We start from the raw sequence: 15438 nt of genomic DNA, 5'->3' as shown, positions 1-15438 counted from the left end.
CTGTCTACAAGAGACCTACCTCAGAACAAAAGATTCACATAGACTGAAAGTGAAGAAATGCAAAAAAATTATCCATGCAAATAGAAATGAAAAAAAAAAGCAGGGATAGTAATACTTATATCTGACAAAATAGACTTCAAATCAAAGGCCATAAAAAGAGACAAAGGAGGCTACTACATAATACTAAAGGGATCGATACAACAGGAGGATATAACCCAGGTAAACATATATGCACACAATATAGGAGCACGTAAATATATAAAAAAGCTCTTAGTGGTTTTTAAAGGAGAGATCAATAACAATACTTTCATAATAGGGAACTTTAACACCCTGCTGACTTCATTGGATAGATCTTCCAGACAAAAACTTAAGAAGGAAACAGGAACCTTAAATGAACACTATATGAGATGGATTTAATTGACATTTATAAAACACTAGAGGCCCGGTGCATAAAAATTTGTGCACTGGGGGGGGGGCGCGTCCCTCAGCCCGGCCTGTGCCCATTTGCAGTCCAGGACCCCTTGGGGGATGTCCACCTGTCAACTTAGGCCCACTCCCCAGGGGATCAGGCCTAAGCTTGCAGTCAGACATCCTTCTGGCAGCCAGGGAGCCCTTGGGAGATGTCTGACTAAAGGCTTAGGCCCCCAATGGAGCTGTGATGAGGAAGCTGGGGTGACAGAGGAGCCAAGCTGTCCCGCCCCACCTCCCTGGGTCGGGTCGCACACGGGACGCCTGGACAGCGGCCAGGCGGGCTGGCTGATCGCTGCTGCACCGCCCGGCCGCCCTGGGTTGGGTCGCACACAGGACCCCCACTGCCCCAGGTCGCAGATAGCAGGCCTGGATGGTGGCAGGGCAGGCGGGATGGCACTGACCCGCCCTGCCTGCAGTATGCAAATTAGCTGCCACCTTTGTTGGTGGCTAATTTGCATATTGTGCTGATTAGCCAATGGGAGGCGTAGCGAAGGTACAGTCAGTTACCATGTTTGTCTATTATTAGATAGGATTCTACCCCAATCCTGCAAAATATATATTCTTCTCAAGTACACATGGTACATTCTCAAAGATAGACCATGTTATATAACACAAAATAATTCTCTACAAGTTCAAAAGGATTGAAATCATATTAAGCATGTTCTCAAATCACAATGGCATGAAAATAGAAATCAATTACAATAGGAACACTCAAAAACATTCAAACACATGGAGGCTAAATAGCATCTTACTAAACAATGAATGAGTTACCAATGAGATCAAGGAAGAAATGAAAAACTTTCTGGAAACAAATGAAAATGAACACACACCAACCCCAAATCTATTGGACACAGCAAAAGCAGTCCTGAGAGGGAAGTTCATAGCATTATAGGCCTACCTCAAGAAACAAGAAAAAGCTCTAATAAACTATGTAATATTACAACTAAAAGAATTAGGAAGAGAACAACAAGGAAGGCCTACAAGCAAGTAGAAGGAGATAAATAATAAAGATCAGAGAAGAAATAAATGACATGGAGACTCAAAGAACACAATACAAAAGATCAATGAAATTAAGAGCCGGTTCTTTGAAAAGATAAAGAAGATTGATGAACCTTTGTTTCATCAAGAAACAAAGAGAGGGGACCCAAATAAGTAAAACCAGAAATGAAAGAGGTGGAGTAACAACTGACACCACAAAAATACAAAGGATTGTAAGAAAATAGTATGAACAACTATATGCCAACAAGCTAGACAACCTGGATGAAATGAACAAATTCCTAGAAAAATACAATCTTTCAAAACTGAATCAGGAAGAAGCAGAGAAACTGAACAGGCCCCATAAAAACTGATGAAATTAAAGCAGTAATTTAAAAACAAACAAACAAACAAAAAAACTCCCAGCAAACAAAAGCCCTGATCTGGATGGCTTCACAGAGGCATTTTATCAAACATTCAAAGAAGAACTAACTATATTCCTCAAACTATTAAAAAAAAATCCAAAAGGAAGGAACACTTTCAAGCTCTTTTTATGAGGCCAGCATTATCCTAATTCCAAAACCAGATAAAGACACACCAAAAATAGAGAATTACAGGCCAATATCCCTGATGAACATAGATGCTAAAATCCTCAACAAAATATAAGCAAATTGGATCCAGTAATATATTAAAAAGATCATACACCATGACCAGTGAGATTCATTCCAGGGATGCAAGGCTGGTACAATATTCACAAATCAATAAATGTGATACATCACATAAACAAATTGAAAGTCAAAAATCACATGATCCTTTCAATAGATGCAGAAAAAGCATTCCACCCCAACACCATTTTTTAAAATTCTTTATTGTGTAAACTATTACATATGTCTCCTTTCCCCTCACTGACCTCTCTCCAGCCCCTTCCACCCCCCATCACCAATACCCATTTTTGATAAAAACGCTCAGCAAAGTGGGAATAGAAAGATCATACCTCAACATAGTAAAGGCCATATATGACAAACCTATGGGCAACATCATATTCAATGGGCAAAACTAAAACTATTCACCCTAAGAACAGGAACAAGATAAAGATGTCCACTTTCACCACACTTATGCAACACAGTACTGGAAGTCTTAGCCACCGCAATCAGACAAGAAGAAAAAATGAGAGGCATTTAGTTTGGAAAGGAGGAAGTAAAACTGTCATTATTTGCAGATGACATAATATTGTACATAGAAAACCCTAAGGACTCCATCAAAAAACTTCTAGATTTAATAATGAATTCGGCAATGTAGCAGGATACAAAATTAACATGTAGAAATTGATGGCATTTTTATATACCAATAATGATCTCTCAGAAAGAGGAACAAACAAACAAAAATCCCATTTACCATTGCAACAAAAAAATAAAGATACTTAGGAATAAACTTAACCAAGGAGATAAAAGTCCTGTACTAAGAAAACTACAGGACTCTGGAAAAAGTGATAGAAAAAGATATACACAGGTGGAAGAATATACCGTGTTCATGGATTATTAGAATTAACATCATTAAAATGTCCATACTACCCAAAGCAACCTATAGATTCAATACAATTGCTATTAAAATACCAATGGCATATTTCACAGATCCAGAACAAACACTCCAAAAATTTATATGGAACCAAAAAAGACCGTGAACATCAGCAGCAATCTTGAGAAAGAAGAACAACGTTGGAGGGATCCTAATATAGGATTTCAAGTTATACTACAAGCCTTTGTACTCAAAACAGCCTGGAACTGGCACAAGAACAGGCATATAGATCATTGGAACAGAACATAGAACCCAGAAATTGGCCTAAGCCATTAGGCTCAATTAATATTTGACAGTGGAGGCAAGAGCATAAAATGAACGAAAGAAATAGAAAACCGAAAAGTCATTAGCAAAATGTTGCTTCAATGGCATGAAAGAAAGCCTTTTTGCATCGAATTGTGACTGGCGATGAAAAGTGGATTTGTTTTAAGAATCCCAAACGCACAAAATCATGGGTTGATCCAGGTCAACCATCAACATCTACTGCAAAGCCAAATCGCTTAGGAAAGAAGACAATGCTCTGCGTTTGGTGGGATCAGGAAGGTGTGGTGTATTGGTTTAAATGCTTTAAAAGTGATGATTTCGATGTGAAAGACAAAGAACGTCCAGGTCAATTTGAACCATGCTTTGATCATGAAACAACCAGAATGGGCCAGAAGACACGGCAAAGTAATTTTGCTTCATGATAACGCACCATCACACACTTCAAAACCAGTTAAAGACACGTTAAAAGATCTTGCCTGGGAAGTATTAACCCACCTGCTGTATTCATCAGACCTTGCTCCTTCATATTACCACTTGTTCTGATCCATGGCACACGCACTTCTTTCTGAACAGCACTTCAAAAGGTCCAAAGAAGTGGAAAATTGGGTCTCTGAATGGTTTGCCTCAAAACAAGAAAAGTCCACAAATTACCTGAAAGATGAGGGAAATGTGTAACTAGCGATGGACATAACTTTGAATAAAGCACTTTTGATGTTTCTCTTGAAATTATCGTGTTTTCTTTGATTACAAAATCCTCATTATTAACCAGTACACCTGGTAAATCAACAAATAACAACTGCTGGCAAGGATGAGAAGGAAAAGGAACCCTAGTACACTGCTAGTGGGAATGCAAACTAATACAACCACTATGAAAAACAGTGTGGCGTTTCCTAAAACAATTAAAAATGGAACTGCCATTTGACCCAGTGTTCCCACTTCTAGGAACATATCCTAAGAAGCCAGAAACACCAATTAGAAAGAATACATGCACTACTATGTTCATAGCAGCACAATTGACATTAACTAAGATCTGGAAACAGCCCAAGTGCCCATCAGTAGGTAAGAAAACTGTGGTACATTTGCACAATGGAATACTATGCAGCTGTAAAATAGAGGGATCTCTTACCCATTGAGACAGCATGGAGGGACCTGGAGAACATTATTCTAAGTGAAATAAGCCAGGAAGAGAAAGACAAGTATCATATGATTTTATGTATATATGGGATATAATGAACAAAATAAACTGACAAGCAAAATAGATCCAGAGGCATTGAAGCATGCAACACACTGAAGTATTTCAGAGGGTAGCAGGGGAGAGGTGGGAAGAGTTTAACCAGAGAACTTATCTGCATATATGCATAATCCATGGACACAAACACTAGTGTGGTGAAGGCCTGAGGAGGGGGTGGGAGAAGTGTGGAGGAGGTCAATGGGGGGAAAAGGGGGAATTTGTAATACTTTGAACAATAAAGATAAAAAACCACAAATAAATAAATATATAAATAAATAAATAAATTTAGGAAAAAAATAGCAAAGTGGCACGTGTGCCCATCATGGTCCTCCTGCTCAGCCCATGAGGGTGCTCAGTGCTGGCACATCCCAGCAGGCAGACCAGCAGCACCGTCCAGGCCTGGACAGTGTGCCCTTCTGGAAGTGCTGCCCGTATGCCCCAGCCCATCCTCACAGAAACTCACTAGTTCTCAGGCTGCCCAGAGGGAAGAGTTCAGGCTGCACAGGTTTGCTTCCAGGGACTGCAGGTTATGGGGCCTGCAGACTCAGCAAGCAGGCAAAGGCCACAGGAGTCCCAAGTTTGGAACTGCTTCTGTCAGTTCATGCATGTGAAGGCCAAACACTGGTGTGGGGGCAGGAGATAGTCAAGGGTGGCATAGGGTATGTGGGGGGTGACAAAGGATAGAAAGGACTGGCTTAGGCCCAACCACAGTGGCATTGCTCCCTACCGGGCTTCCCCAAGATGGGAAAGTACAGAAGGCTCTTTGTTGGGTCCTGTGAGGCTTAGCATGTGAGCCTGCTGTGGCTGACCTTACAGTCCTCAGACCACTGCCCTTGGCCCTGGCAGGCTGAAAGGCAGTAGGGAGAAGTCTTTTGAGAGCTGTATTTGGAGCCCAGGTGAGGAAGCTGGGTGTGAATTCTAACAATGACCTAACCAGGCTTCTCCAGCACTCCCTCCTGCCTTCCCAACAACTCTCTTAGTCTTGCACTGGCCTGTGGTAGCTTTAAACATGGCTCCCAATTCCTTGGCACCCCTCCCTGTGAATCTGGGCCAGATGGTGGCTGCTTCCACCAGTAGCACACAGGGCAAATGAGGCCGGGTACCTGGGCTTAAGTATAAAAGGCAGGCAATGTGGGCCACCTCCCGGACTGCCATGCTTGGCTCTGTGGTTATAATACTGCTGAATATGGCCCTCTAGACATCACTGCCCTGGTGCCAGATGTATGTGACCGTGTCGATGACAATTCCACCTCAGAGTACATCCCCCTGCCACCATTGTCCAGCCCTTAGCCGGGGCCCCAGGCACCCTGGAACAGGGACAGCCAGCCCTACAGTGCCCTGTCTGTGTTCCACACCCCAATCAGCAAACAACATAAAATGGCTGTTTTGCACAGCGTTAGTAACTAGAACACTGTCTCGGCATCTGTGCTGAAATGAGACTAATGCCGAGTGCCTTGCCAATGAAATGAATGCTAAGCAACAAGAACAAGGGTTTGCCCTAGTGAATAGCCAGGTACAATGCCTTAGAGGGGCCCTTGGCAGGACATGGCTCCACGTTGGACAAAGTCTGGTGCGCATCCAGCTTTGCTTGCTTTGTTTTGGATTTTGTTTTCATGAGAACATTCCTATCTCTGGGCCTGGAACATTTCCTGAGCCAGGTTTGGAAGGGGGTGGTGGTGGCCAATTCCCCTTTGTTGATGTTGCTTCCTAGAGCTGCCAGGAGCTCATGGGATGGGCACAGCTTCCTGCTCGAGTCAATGAACCACTGCCTGTCATTTTTTTAAAGGTGTAGAGGGAGAGGAATGGCAAACAACAATGTAAGAAAATTTATAGGGCAACTCCTGGATTCACCTTGGAATTTCTTTACAGAAAAGAGGGAACAACATTCCTACTGCTTATTTTTTTCCCAGTGGGAAGGAGAATACACACAACATTCGGAGCTGGTGGGGCCAGTCAGCATCCGTTTTGCAGTCTGAATCGATTCTATATATAATCCACAGCTTTGAGGTGGCTCAGAAGTGCATGTGAACTCACTCCACATCTCTCTTCATATCAGTGACTTCAATTTGCCAGTTTATGGGACTGACACCTTAGGACAAGTTGTATTATATTGGTCCTAGAGTTACATTGTCCAAGATCACACAGACATGGAGGGACAGTCCCAGGTCTTGGACGCCAACGTCTTGGGTTGCAAGCAACAGACAATAAAGCATCATTACAATAAAAGGAAGGATTTGAACCTAGAACTTGGTGAGAGTTTAATCTGTTAAAAAAAAAAGTGATTAAAGAAGACAAACAAACTTTATTTAACACTTCATGAAGCAGGAGGTCTCTGTTCCCCAGGGCCCAAGACCTGCAAAATAGGGTGAAAGTGGGAAGCTTTTGTAGGATAAAGAACAAAGAACAAGGACAAAAAAAGATAGAAAACAAATAAAGAACAAAGAAATAAGAACAGACCTCAGAGTTGGCTTTGGCATTTGGGGACTGGCTGGCTGACTGGATATACCGTGTCTCTGGTCAAGCAGAGCATTACAGGGACGCCAAAGTCATCAAAGTTTTGTTTTGCTGACATGGCACCTCAGGCAGGAGCGGCTCCTTCTTGAGCCTAGAAATATATTTCCATAACCCCAAGTGCCACCACTCATATTAATGAACTCCAATGACTTCTTGTCTTTTTATCTCTGTCCCTTGCCTTCCCCTGCACAAGTGGAATTGTGATTCAAAGGCCAGAGATGCTCCTAAATGGTGGAGAGCTCACTCAGGCTAGCACATGTCTGATGACTGTCCCTTAACTAATGGAAGGCATAGCACCTAGAGCAACCATCTCCGCAAAGCACATCCCATGGGAGAGTAGTAATTTCCATCCTCCTTCCTGCCAAACTGGGATGCTATTACCAAACAAGGTGAAATGGATGCTGGGTTTCATACTCCTGCTAGGCTCTGTACATATGGAAGATATCACCTCACTCCTCTTGAGGAATGCCCCTACCAAGAGGGAAGCATGCCTGCGGGGCCAGAGAGAAGGGGCTTGTCCTTGGACCAGTGTGGCCCAGCTGGAACCAAACTTCAAACCCAGAGAGATTGTAATTGCCTGTTATTTATTACTTTCTAGGCCTCTTTATAAGGCATTTTGCATGAGCCACAGATTTGATAACAAATATAATAAAAGTGGGGCAAATGCTGTTCAGTGTAACAATATGGGATGATGATGTAAGCTATGTAGTAAACAAGAGTAGCTATTGAGCTATATAATCTTTTTATAGGAATCTTAAATAGGTCTGATACCAGATGTATAGCAAATACACTCACTTTATGAAAATGCCTTTTCTTTGAAAAGGGGAAATGATCTGTAACATAGAGTTATATGCATGCTGCTCACCTGGGCTTTATTTTGTGCTTTTCGTATGATCTGTTTAACTCTCTTAAAAAAAAAGTTTTTATTGATTTTAGAGAGGAGAAAGGAAGAGAGAGAGAAAGAAACATCAATGTGAAAGAAACATCAACTGGGACCCTGACCAGGAATCAAATCAGAAACAGGTGACCTCTCGGTGCATGGGAGAGCAACCAATGCTAACCAGTGACCTCTTGGTGCATGGGGCAATGCTCAGCCCACTGAGCCACACTGGCCAGGGCTGTTTAACTCTAAATAGAATAGCCACAGTCTGGTATTCCCTTGTTTGGAGGTGCCCAAACTACATTACAGAAAAGTTGAGTTATTTCACTACCTCTAGTCCTAACTCTGGTCTACTGGTTTATGAGTCTGAATTGCATAGTCACCAAAAGAATGAAGTGTGTCACCTGAAAAATTAGTGTCCTTTCTTAGAACTATGATTTTGGAGAGATGTAGAATTTTCTGTTTCATAAAATTGTGAAGGCAGAATTGTTTAACAGACTTCATTTGGTTTGACATCTCCTAAGAAAGACCTGACAGACCCCTCTAGTTATGTGGTTCTCCCCATCCCAATTCCTCACCTTCCACACAAGGTAACCACCATCCTGAGCCTGTGTTCACTGTGCTCTTGCTTTCATCCTCACATATCATGATTTCATCAATACCTGCTGTTTTAAACAATATAAATCAAACTGGTTGATAGATATGGGAGTATGTGTCCCTATTTGAATGTCTTAAACCAAGCATGTCAAACTCATGGCCCACAATGAATATTTTTGTAGCCCAGCCAATATAAAGGTATGTATGAAATGTTTTAATAAAATTTTTGTAACTTAATTTTTACAATATTCTGTTATACATAATTATTAATAATGAACTACAACATTCACTAATGACTGATTACTATAATCGTGTTGCAGTCATTTCCCTTATACACCCTACACACAGGCGCACCATGTCTCTCCACTAATACTAGCAGCAAATACTTTAGCAGCCGATTGCCACATCATTAGTCTTGTACTGACTTGTTTGGTGCGTGCAACAGGAAATATTTTTCCTTTCAGAGAACAAGAAAAATAGGTTTATTTTTGTTACACTTATTAATTTTTGCAGTTATTCAGTGTCTGGTAAGTTAATGTTCAAGAAAAAATATTAATTTTTATTGAAATGTTCTATTATTTTATGTTAATGATTACTCATTTATTTCAGCTCTTTGTATTCAGCATGTCTCTATTGAAATAAACCTATGATTCCATGAAAATTGAAGCTTTCGTATTTTTGCGGCCCACATAAACTTAAACCTTGTTTATTAGGCCTGTGTTAGCCTTTGAGTTTGACATGCTTGTCTTAAACCATTCATAAAATTTTAAGATGAAAAACAAAGTTAAATTTGCAGATTTTTAAAAAATTGTTTCTAAAATTTTTTTTTGATATTTCTATGATATATGGAAGAGTAATGCTGGCTTTGAAAGCTGAAGTCCAGAAATATCTGTGGAAAGATGTTTTTTCAAGATGCCATCACGTGGTAAAAATTTGGCTCCTAAAATTGGGATTTCTACTGAGATTATTTAGACAATCTTTATAAACTATAATGTCTGGTGTAAGAAAAGATTCCACTATAAAAACATCAGGTTTATAATCACAAAACAAATGATTTGGCATTAGAAAGAGAGAACCACATTAGTCTTCAGATGCCTATGCTTTCCTTCCCAGGTCTCTCTCCCTTTCCCCACTCCCTACCCATCACCACTCATCCCACTCCCACCCCCACTGAGTCCTCTCCTGAAGCCAAGGCACTGCTGGGGCTTAAGACAGAACATCCAAGACATGCATTCATGCCTGGTGTTGGAACTCAGCATGTTTGGCTCCTGGGAGAACTGGCACTTCTGACAAAGAACACCATCAGAGACACTGGTGTACACAACCATGATTTTCAGGGCCTAGATGTGGAGGTGGGAGGGGAGCACATCTGAATACCTTCCTTGAGGCAGCTGAGGAGTTGGGGGATAGAGGTACAGGAATTAAAAGACAGGTCATTGTGGTATGCCTTTCCTTTCTCCCATATTTCTGTGGAGAATCTCTGATGCCAATAATGAGGACTAACATTTACTAACACCAACAGTGTAGTGGGCACAGAATTAGGTGTTGTGTAGATAATTCCTCATTTAATCAACAAACTTTTATATTGAAAACTGCTATTCCCATTTGACAACTAAAGAAGCTAGGACTGAAAAAGGGTAACTTCTCACCCAATCTCCCAGCTTCTCAATAAGGGGCAGAGTTAAAATGTCCACCCAGCTGTTTCTGCCCTAAGCCCAGGCTCCTCCCAGCACACCTGCAGCCACTCTGTCGCCTACCTGGGGTCACGTGAAAACACCTTGCTTCCTCATTTCAAATGTTTATTGCTTCTGATCAGAATTGCCTTCTCCATAGCTGAGGTATGGTGAGGGGCAAAATCATCTTTACTTTGCTCTTCAGAGAACTATTGAATTCAGTTTTTGCCAATTATCAAGATTCCCCCAGCAGATGAGTGAGTGAGCAACAAGCAACAAACTGAATTTGAGCAGCTCAAGTCAATGGTTACTGGGCCCATGAATCTATCTTGGTATAGACTACTGGTCAGCAAACTGCGGCTCACGAGCCACATGCGGCTCTTTGGCCCCTTGAGTGTGGCTCTTCCACAAAATACCATGTGCGGGTGGGCATCTATCCATTTTATAGGTGAAGAACTGAGGCTCTATGAGGTATTGGACATTGTTCTAGGAACTAGGGAGTATCAGAACTGGGGTTACAAACCCAGGGTAGCTGACTCTAGGGCAGTGGTTCTCAACTTTGGCTGCACATTAGAATCACCTGGGAGTCTTTTTAAAATCCTGATTTCTGGGCCTCATCCTCCGGAAATTCTGTTTCTTTGTTATGGGGTGGGGCCACCCACTCCATAACAAAGAAACAGAATTTCCGGAGGACGAGGCCCAGAAATCAGGATTTTAAAAAGATTCCCAGGTGATTCTAATGTGCAGCCAAGGTTGAGAACCACTGGTCTAGACCTATGATGACATGTTAACTCTTTGCAGAACATTTTGTTCGGGAAGCAGCTAGAACTTACATCCTATATACTAAACGGCTAATATGCAAATCAACTGAATGGTGGAACGACCTGTCACTATGATGCGCACTGGCCACCAGGGGGCAGATGCTCAATGCAGGAGCTGCCCCCTGGTGGTCAGTGCACTCCCACAGGGTGAGTGCCTCTTAGCCAGAAGCCAGGCTTATGGCTGGCGAGTGCAGCAGCGGTGGCGGGAGCCTCTCCCGCCTCTGTGGCAGCGTTAAAGATGTCCAACTGACAGCTTAGGCCCGCTCCCTGAGGGCTCCTGGACTGTGAGAGGGCGCACACCAGGCTGAGGGACTCCCCTGAGTGCACAAATTTCATGAACCGGGCCTCTAGTATGATATATTTACAATATACTCCTGAACCTCCAGAAACTTTTCCCATGTTGCAACTATATTTTATCTCTTATTAAATTCAAACTTTATCCTACAACCTTGGATAAAATTAAAATGGGATTATATTTATATTTGCTCTTCCAGACTGGCAGAAGTCCATTAGATAAATTCAAGATGGGAGAGAGGCCCTTGCTTTGGAATTTTCATTCTGACAGCACTATCCCAGTAACAAAGTTAAGTTTCTGCAGCTTAAGACAAAATAATCATAACCCAGCTCGGCTTGCTTCTGCCTGCCCTGATAAAGTGAGAAAGACAGGAAGAAAGAGGGTTAGGGAAGACAAGGAGAGCCCAACTACTCCCTGAGCTCTTCAACTGGTAAAGCTACGTGTCATTGACATTTGCAATGGACCTACCCTTTAGCCAGAGCGACTTTTCTCCCTGTGGGGAGTGGGGACCAACATCAGTGGACACTGGTGGGGCTTGCTCAGCGCGGGGGCGGGGGGACAGGAAGCTGGGCTCAGAGCCCTGGCTGAGTGCTCTGTTGGAAAGCAGTGAGGGGCTTACAACCATGACTTAGGCTTGGAATCAGGACCTTGTTTTCCACTCCTCCCTGCCAGGGCCCCTCAGTCATAATCCTGGCCACCCTGTGGAGTCTGCCCTGCCTGTCTGTGAAGAGCTGGCTGGTGGTGGCAAATTTCATGGGGCTTTAGGAATGTGGTCCAGCAGTAAGGAGAGTCTGGGCTACAGCCTCTGTCCCTGGCAGCTGAGCTGGGCCAGGAGCTACTTCCCAGATGGAAAGCACCCCATCCCTCACCCCTTGCATCAGATACAGATTATGGAGGTAAACTCAGTTTGTTCAACTCACCTAAAGAGGTGGCCTTCCTGCCTTAATTCTGACCATCCCAGGGAGATTGGAACCAGGCAAAGCTAAAGAGGAATTAGAAGATGAGCCCCATAGTGAAATGCAGATATTTTATCCTTGATTAAAATAAAAATAAATTCCTCTGAGAAATCTCTCCTTGCTGGCCAGTTTGCAGTTATCCAGAGAGCCTCCTCATCTAGTCATTCTCCAGCAAAACCTCTCAAGTCCCATAATTAAGTAACAAAGAGGTAGAGAGAATATTAAGCCCAGAAATTTAAAAAATAGTTGCCAAATACTTTCTCTCTGAAGCAGAGTTTCACACACTTTTACATGCATATCGATTACTGGTGATCATGTCCAAGTGCAGATCTGATTCAGCAGGTGGGGATGGGGTACCCAAGAGCCTGCATTTCTAATGAGCTCCCATGTGATAACAAAGCTGCTGATCCTCCAACCCAGAGTTCTCAAGAAACAGAAAATCTGAACAGACTGATTAATTCTAAAAAATTGAATCAGTAATCAAAAACCTCCCCAAAAAAAAAAGTCCTAGATCAGATGGCTTCACAAATGAATATGTTTTTTTGTTTTGTTTTTTAATGTTTATTGTTTAAAGTATTAAATAAATCTCTTTTTCCCCCATCAACCCCTCCCCGGCCACTCCCACCCCCCAGCACATGCCTCACCCCCCTAGCGTCCATGTCCACTGGTTATGCTTATATGCATGCATACAAGTCCTTTGGTTGACCTCTTACCCCCTCCCTCCACCCTCCCCTGCCTTCCATCTGAGGTTTAATGGTCTGTTTGATGTTTCTCTGTCTCTGGATCTACTTTTGTTCATCAATTTATGTTGTTCATTATATTCCACAAATGAGTGAGATCATTTGATATTTATCTTTCTCTGACTTATTTCGCTTAGCATGATGCTCTCCATGTCCATTTATGCTCTTGCAAATGGTAAGAGTTCTTTCTTTTTATAGCCACATAGTATTCCATTGTGTAGATGTACCATAGCTTTTTAATCCACTCATCTGCTGATGGGCACTTAGGTTGTTTCCAATGAATGTTTTTATTGATTCCAGAGAGAGGATGGGAGAGGGAGACAGAGATAGAAATATAAATGGTGAGAGAGATTCATCAATCAGCTGCCTCCTGCCCTCCCCTTACAGGAGATCAAGCCCGAAACCTGGGCATGTGCCCTGACTGGGAATTGAACTGTGACCTTCTGGTTCATGGGTTGATGCTCAACCACCGGGCTTCACAGGTGAATTTTACCAAACTTTCAAAATACCATTAGCTTAAGGTTTATCATAAATGTTTTCTTGTTGTAGTGTTTCCCTTTATCATTATAAAGTGTCCATATTTGTCTCTTGTTATCTTTATTATCTTGATATCTATTTTGTCAGGTATAAGTATGGCTACACCTGTTTTTCTGTGGATGTTATTACTTGGAGAATCATTTTCCACCCTTTTACATTGAATCTACTTTTGTCTTTCCAGCTTAGATGTGTCTCTTGTAGGCAGCATATGGTTGAGTTTTGTTTTTTGATCCACGCTGCTACGCTGTGCCTCTTGATTGGTAAATTCAGACCACTTACATTTAGGGTAATTATTGATGTGTGAGCATTTCCTACAGCCGTTTTATCTTTTGTTTTCTGGTAGCTCAGTGCCTCCATTGGTTCTTTTCCTTTGTGTTTCTGTCTGTTGTTTTTGTTTGGTGGTATTCCATACTTCTTTCCTCTTTTTTTAAAACTATGTGTCTTGGTTTGGGGATTTGGGTGTGTGGTTACCATTAGGTTGATAAAGAATGAAGTTGCATCTATACCTTAGTTATAGAAATTCTGTTCAGCTTATCTTCAGATGGTTCTCCAGGTTGATTGTTCTGTAACTTAGTTGTAACTTTGGTGTGGTCATGGAGCGGGTGAGCACAGCATTCACCTACTCTATCTTCCCATTTCTACTTCTAAAGCACTTCCTTCATTTGACGCCGGGGTCATTCCTTTCCAGGTTTTCCTCCTATCTCACCAGTAGCTCTTTCTGGGTCTCTCTGCTGCATTCTCTTGCTCTTCCCAACCGCTACATAGTGGAAGTGCCCAGGCTTGCCTCCTAGCCCACTTTGCTTCCTTTGCTTCCCGACTCAGCCTAGGGCTTCCCATCTAATCCCCTGATTTTAAATACTACACGCTATTATGCCTCCTAAATTCATATCTCTAGCCCCAATTTCTCCCTGAAATTCAGACCTACATATTCAGCTTTCTATCATCTCTACTCGGATGTCTAACAGGTATCTCAGCTGTAATATGGCCCAGACCAGAGTCACCATGTACTGTTGTCCCATTCATGCACTGCCTAAGGCAGCCAGCAAGGGGGCCAGAGGGGCTAGAATCCAGCCTTTGTCCTGTTTGCTAAACCGTGAGTTCTGGTGTATGTTCTGCCCTCACTGTAGAAGAGGTACCTTCTTCCGTGGGGAGTGCCTTTTCTAACTCTCACAAAGTCACCTTACAGGTTAGCCGTGGCTGGGGCCAAAATACATCTTTTGTTTTCTCACTACCTCAAACCTGATGCTCTCAGGATATGGCAAGATTCAATTGGGAAGGAGAAGAAGGAGGAGGAGCTGAAGAGGGCAGACAGCGAAAGGAAAGGGGAACAGAGGGAAGGGGAAGAGTGAGAAAACATGAGGAGTGTAGGGGAGAAAACGGGAGAGGAGAGGAGAGGAAAGGAAAACCAGCCTCTTCATCTCTGCTTTATCCGATCCGATTCCCAAATGTATTCTGAACCTGACCTCTTGTCACCCCCTCTTCTACTACTCCAGAGATTTTCAACCTTTCTCATCTCATGGAACACATAAACTAATTACTAAAATTCTTCAGCACACCAAAATATATATTATATTTTTTGCTGATTTGACCAAAAAAAAAAAAAAAAAGGTATAATTTTGATTCATTCACACCGGATGGCTATTGTTGTGTTGACTATTGTTATTATTATTATTTTTTTGACAACCTAATGGAAAAGAGGTTAGTGCCCCTGACTAAATAGTCAGGTACTGCATGTTTTAAAAATATTGCGGCACAATGCTTGAAAATCACTGTGCTACTCTAATGGTCTCAGCCAGTTGTTGGCAAACTCATTAGTCAACACAGCCAAATATCAACAGTACAACGATTGAAATTTCTTTTGAGAGCCAAATTTTTAAAACTTAAACTATATAGGTAGGTACATTGTTAT

Source organism: Myotis brandtii, unplaced genomic scaffold (genome assembly GCF_000412655.1).
Source record: "Myotis brandtii unplaced genomic scaffold, ASM41265v1 scaffold49, whole genome shotgun sequence".
Taxonomy (NCBI): domain Eukaryota; kingdom Metazoa; phylum Chordata; class Mammalia; order Chiroptera; family Vespertilionidae; genus Myotis; species Myotis brandtii.
The sequence above is the reverse complement of the archived record's forward strand: the minus strand, read 5'-3'. Positions refer to the sequence as shown.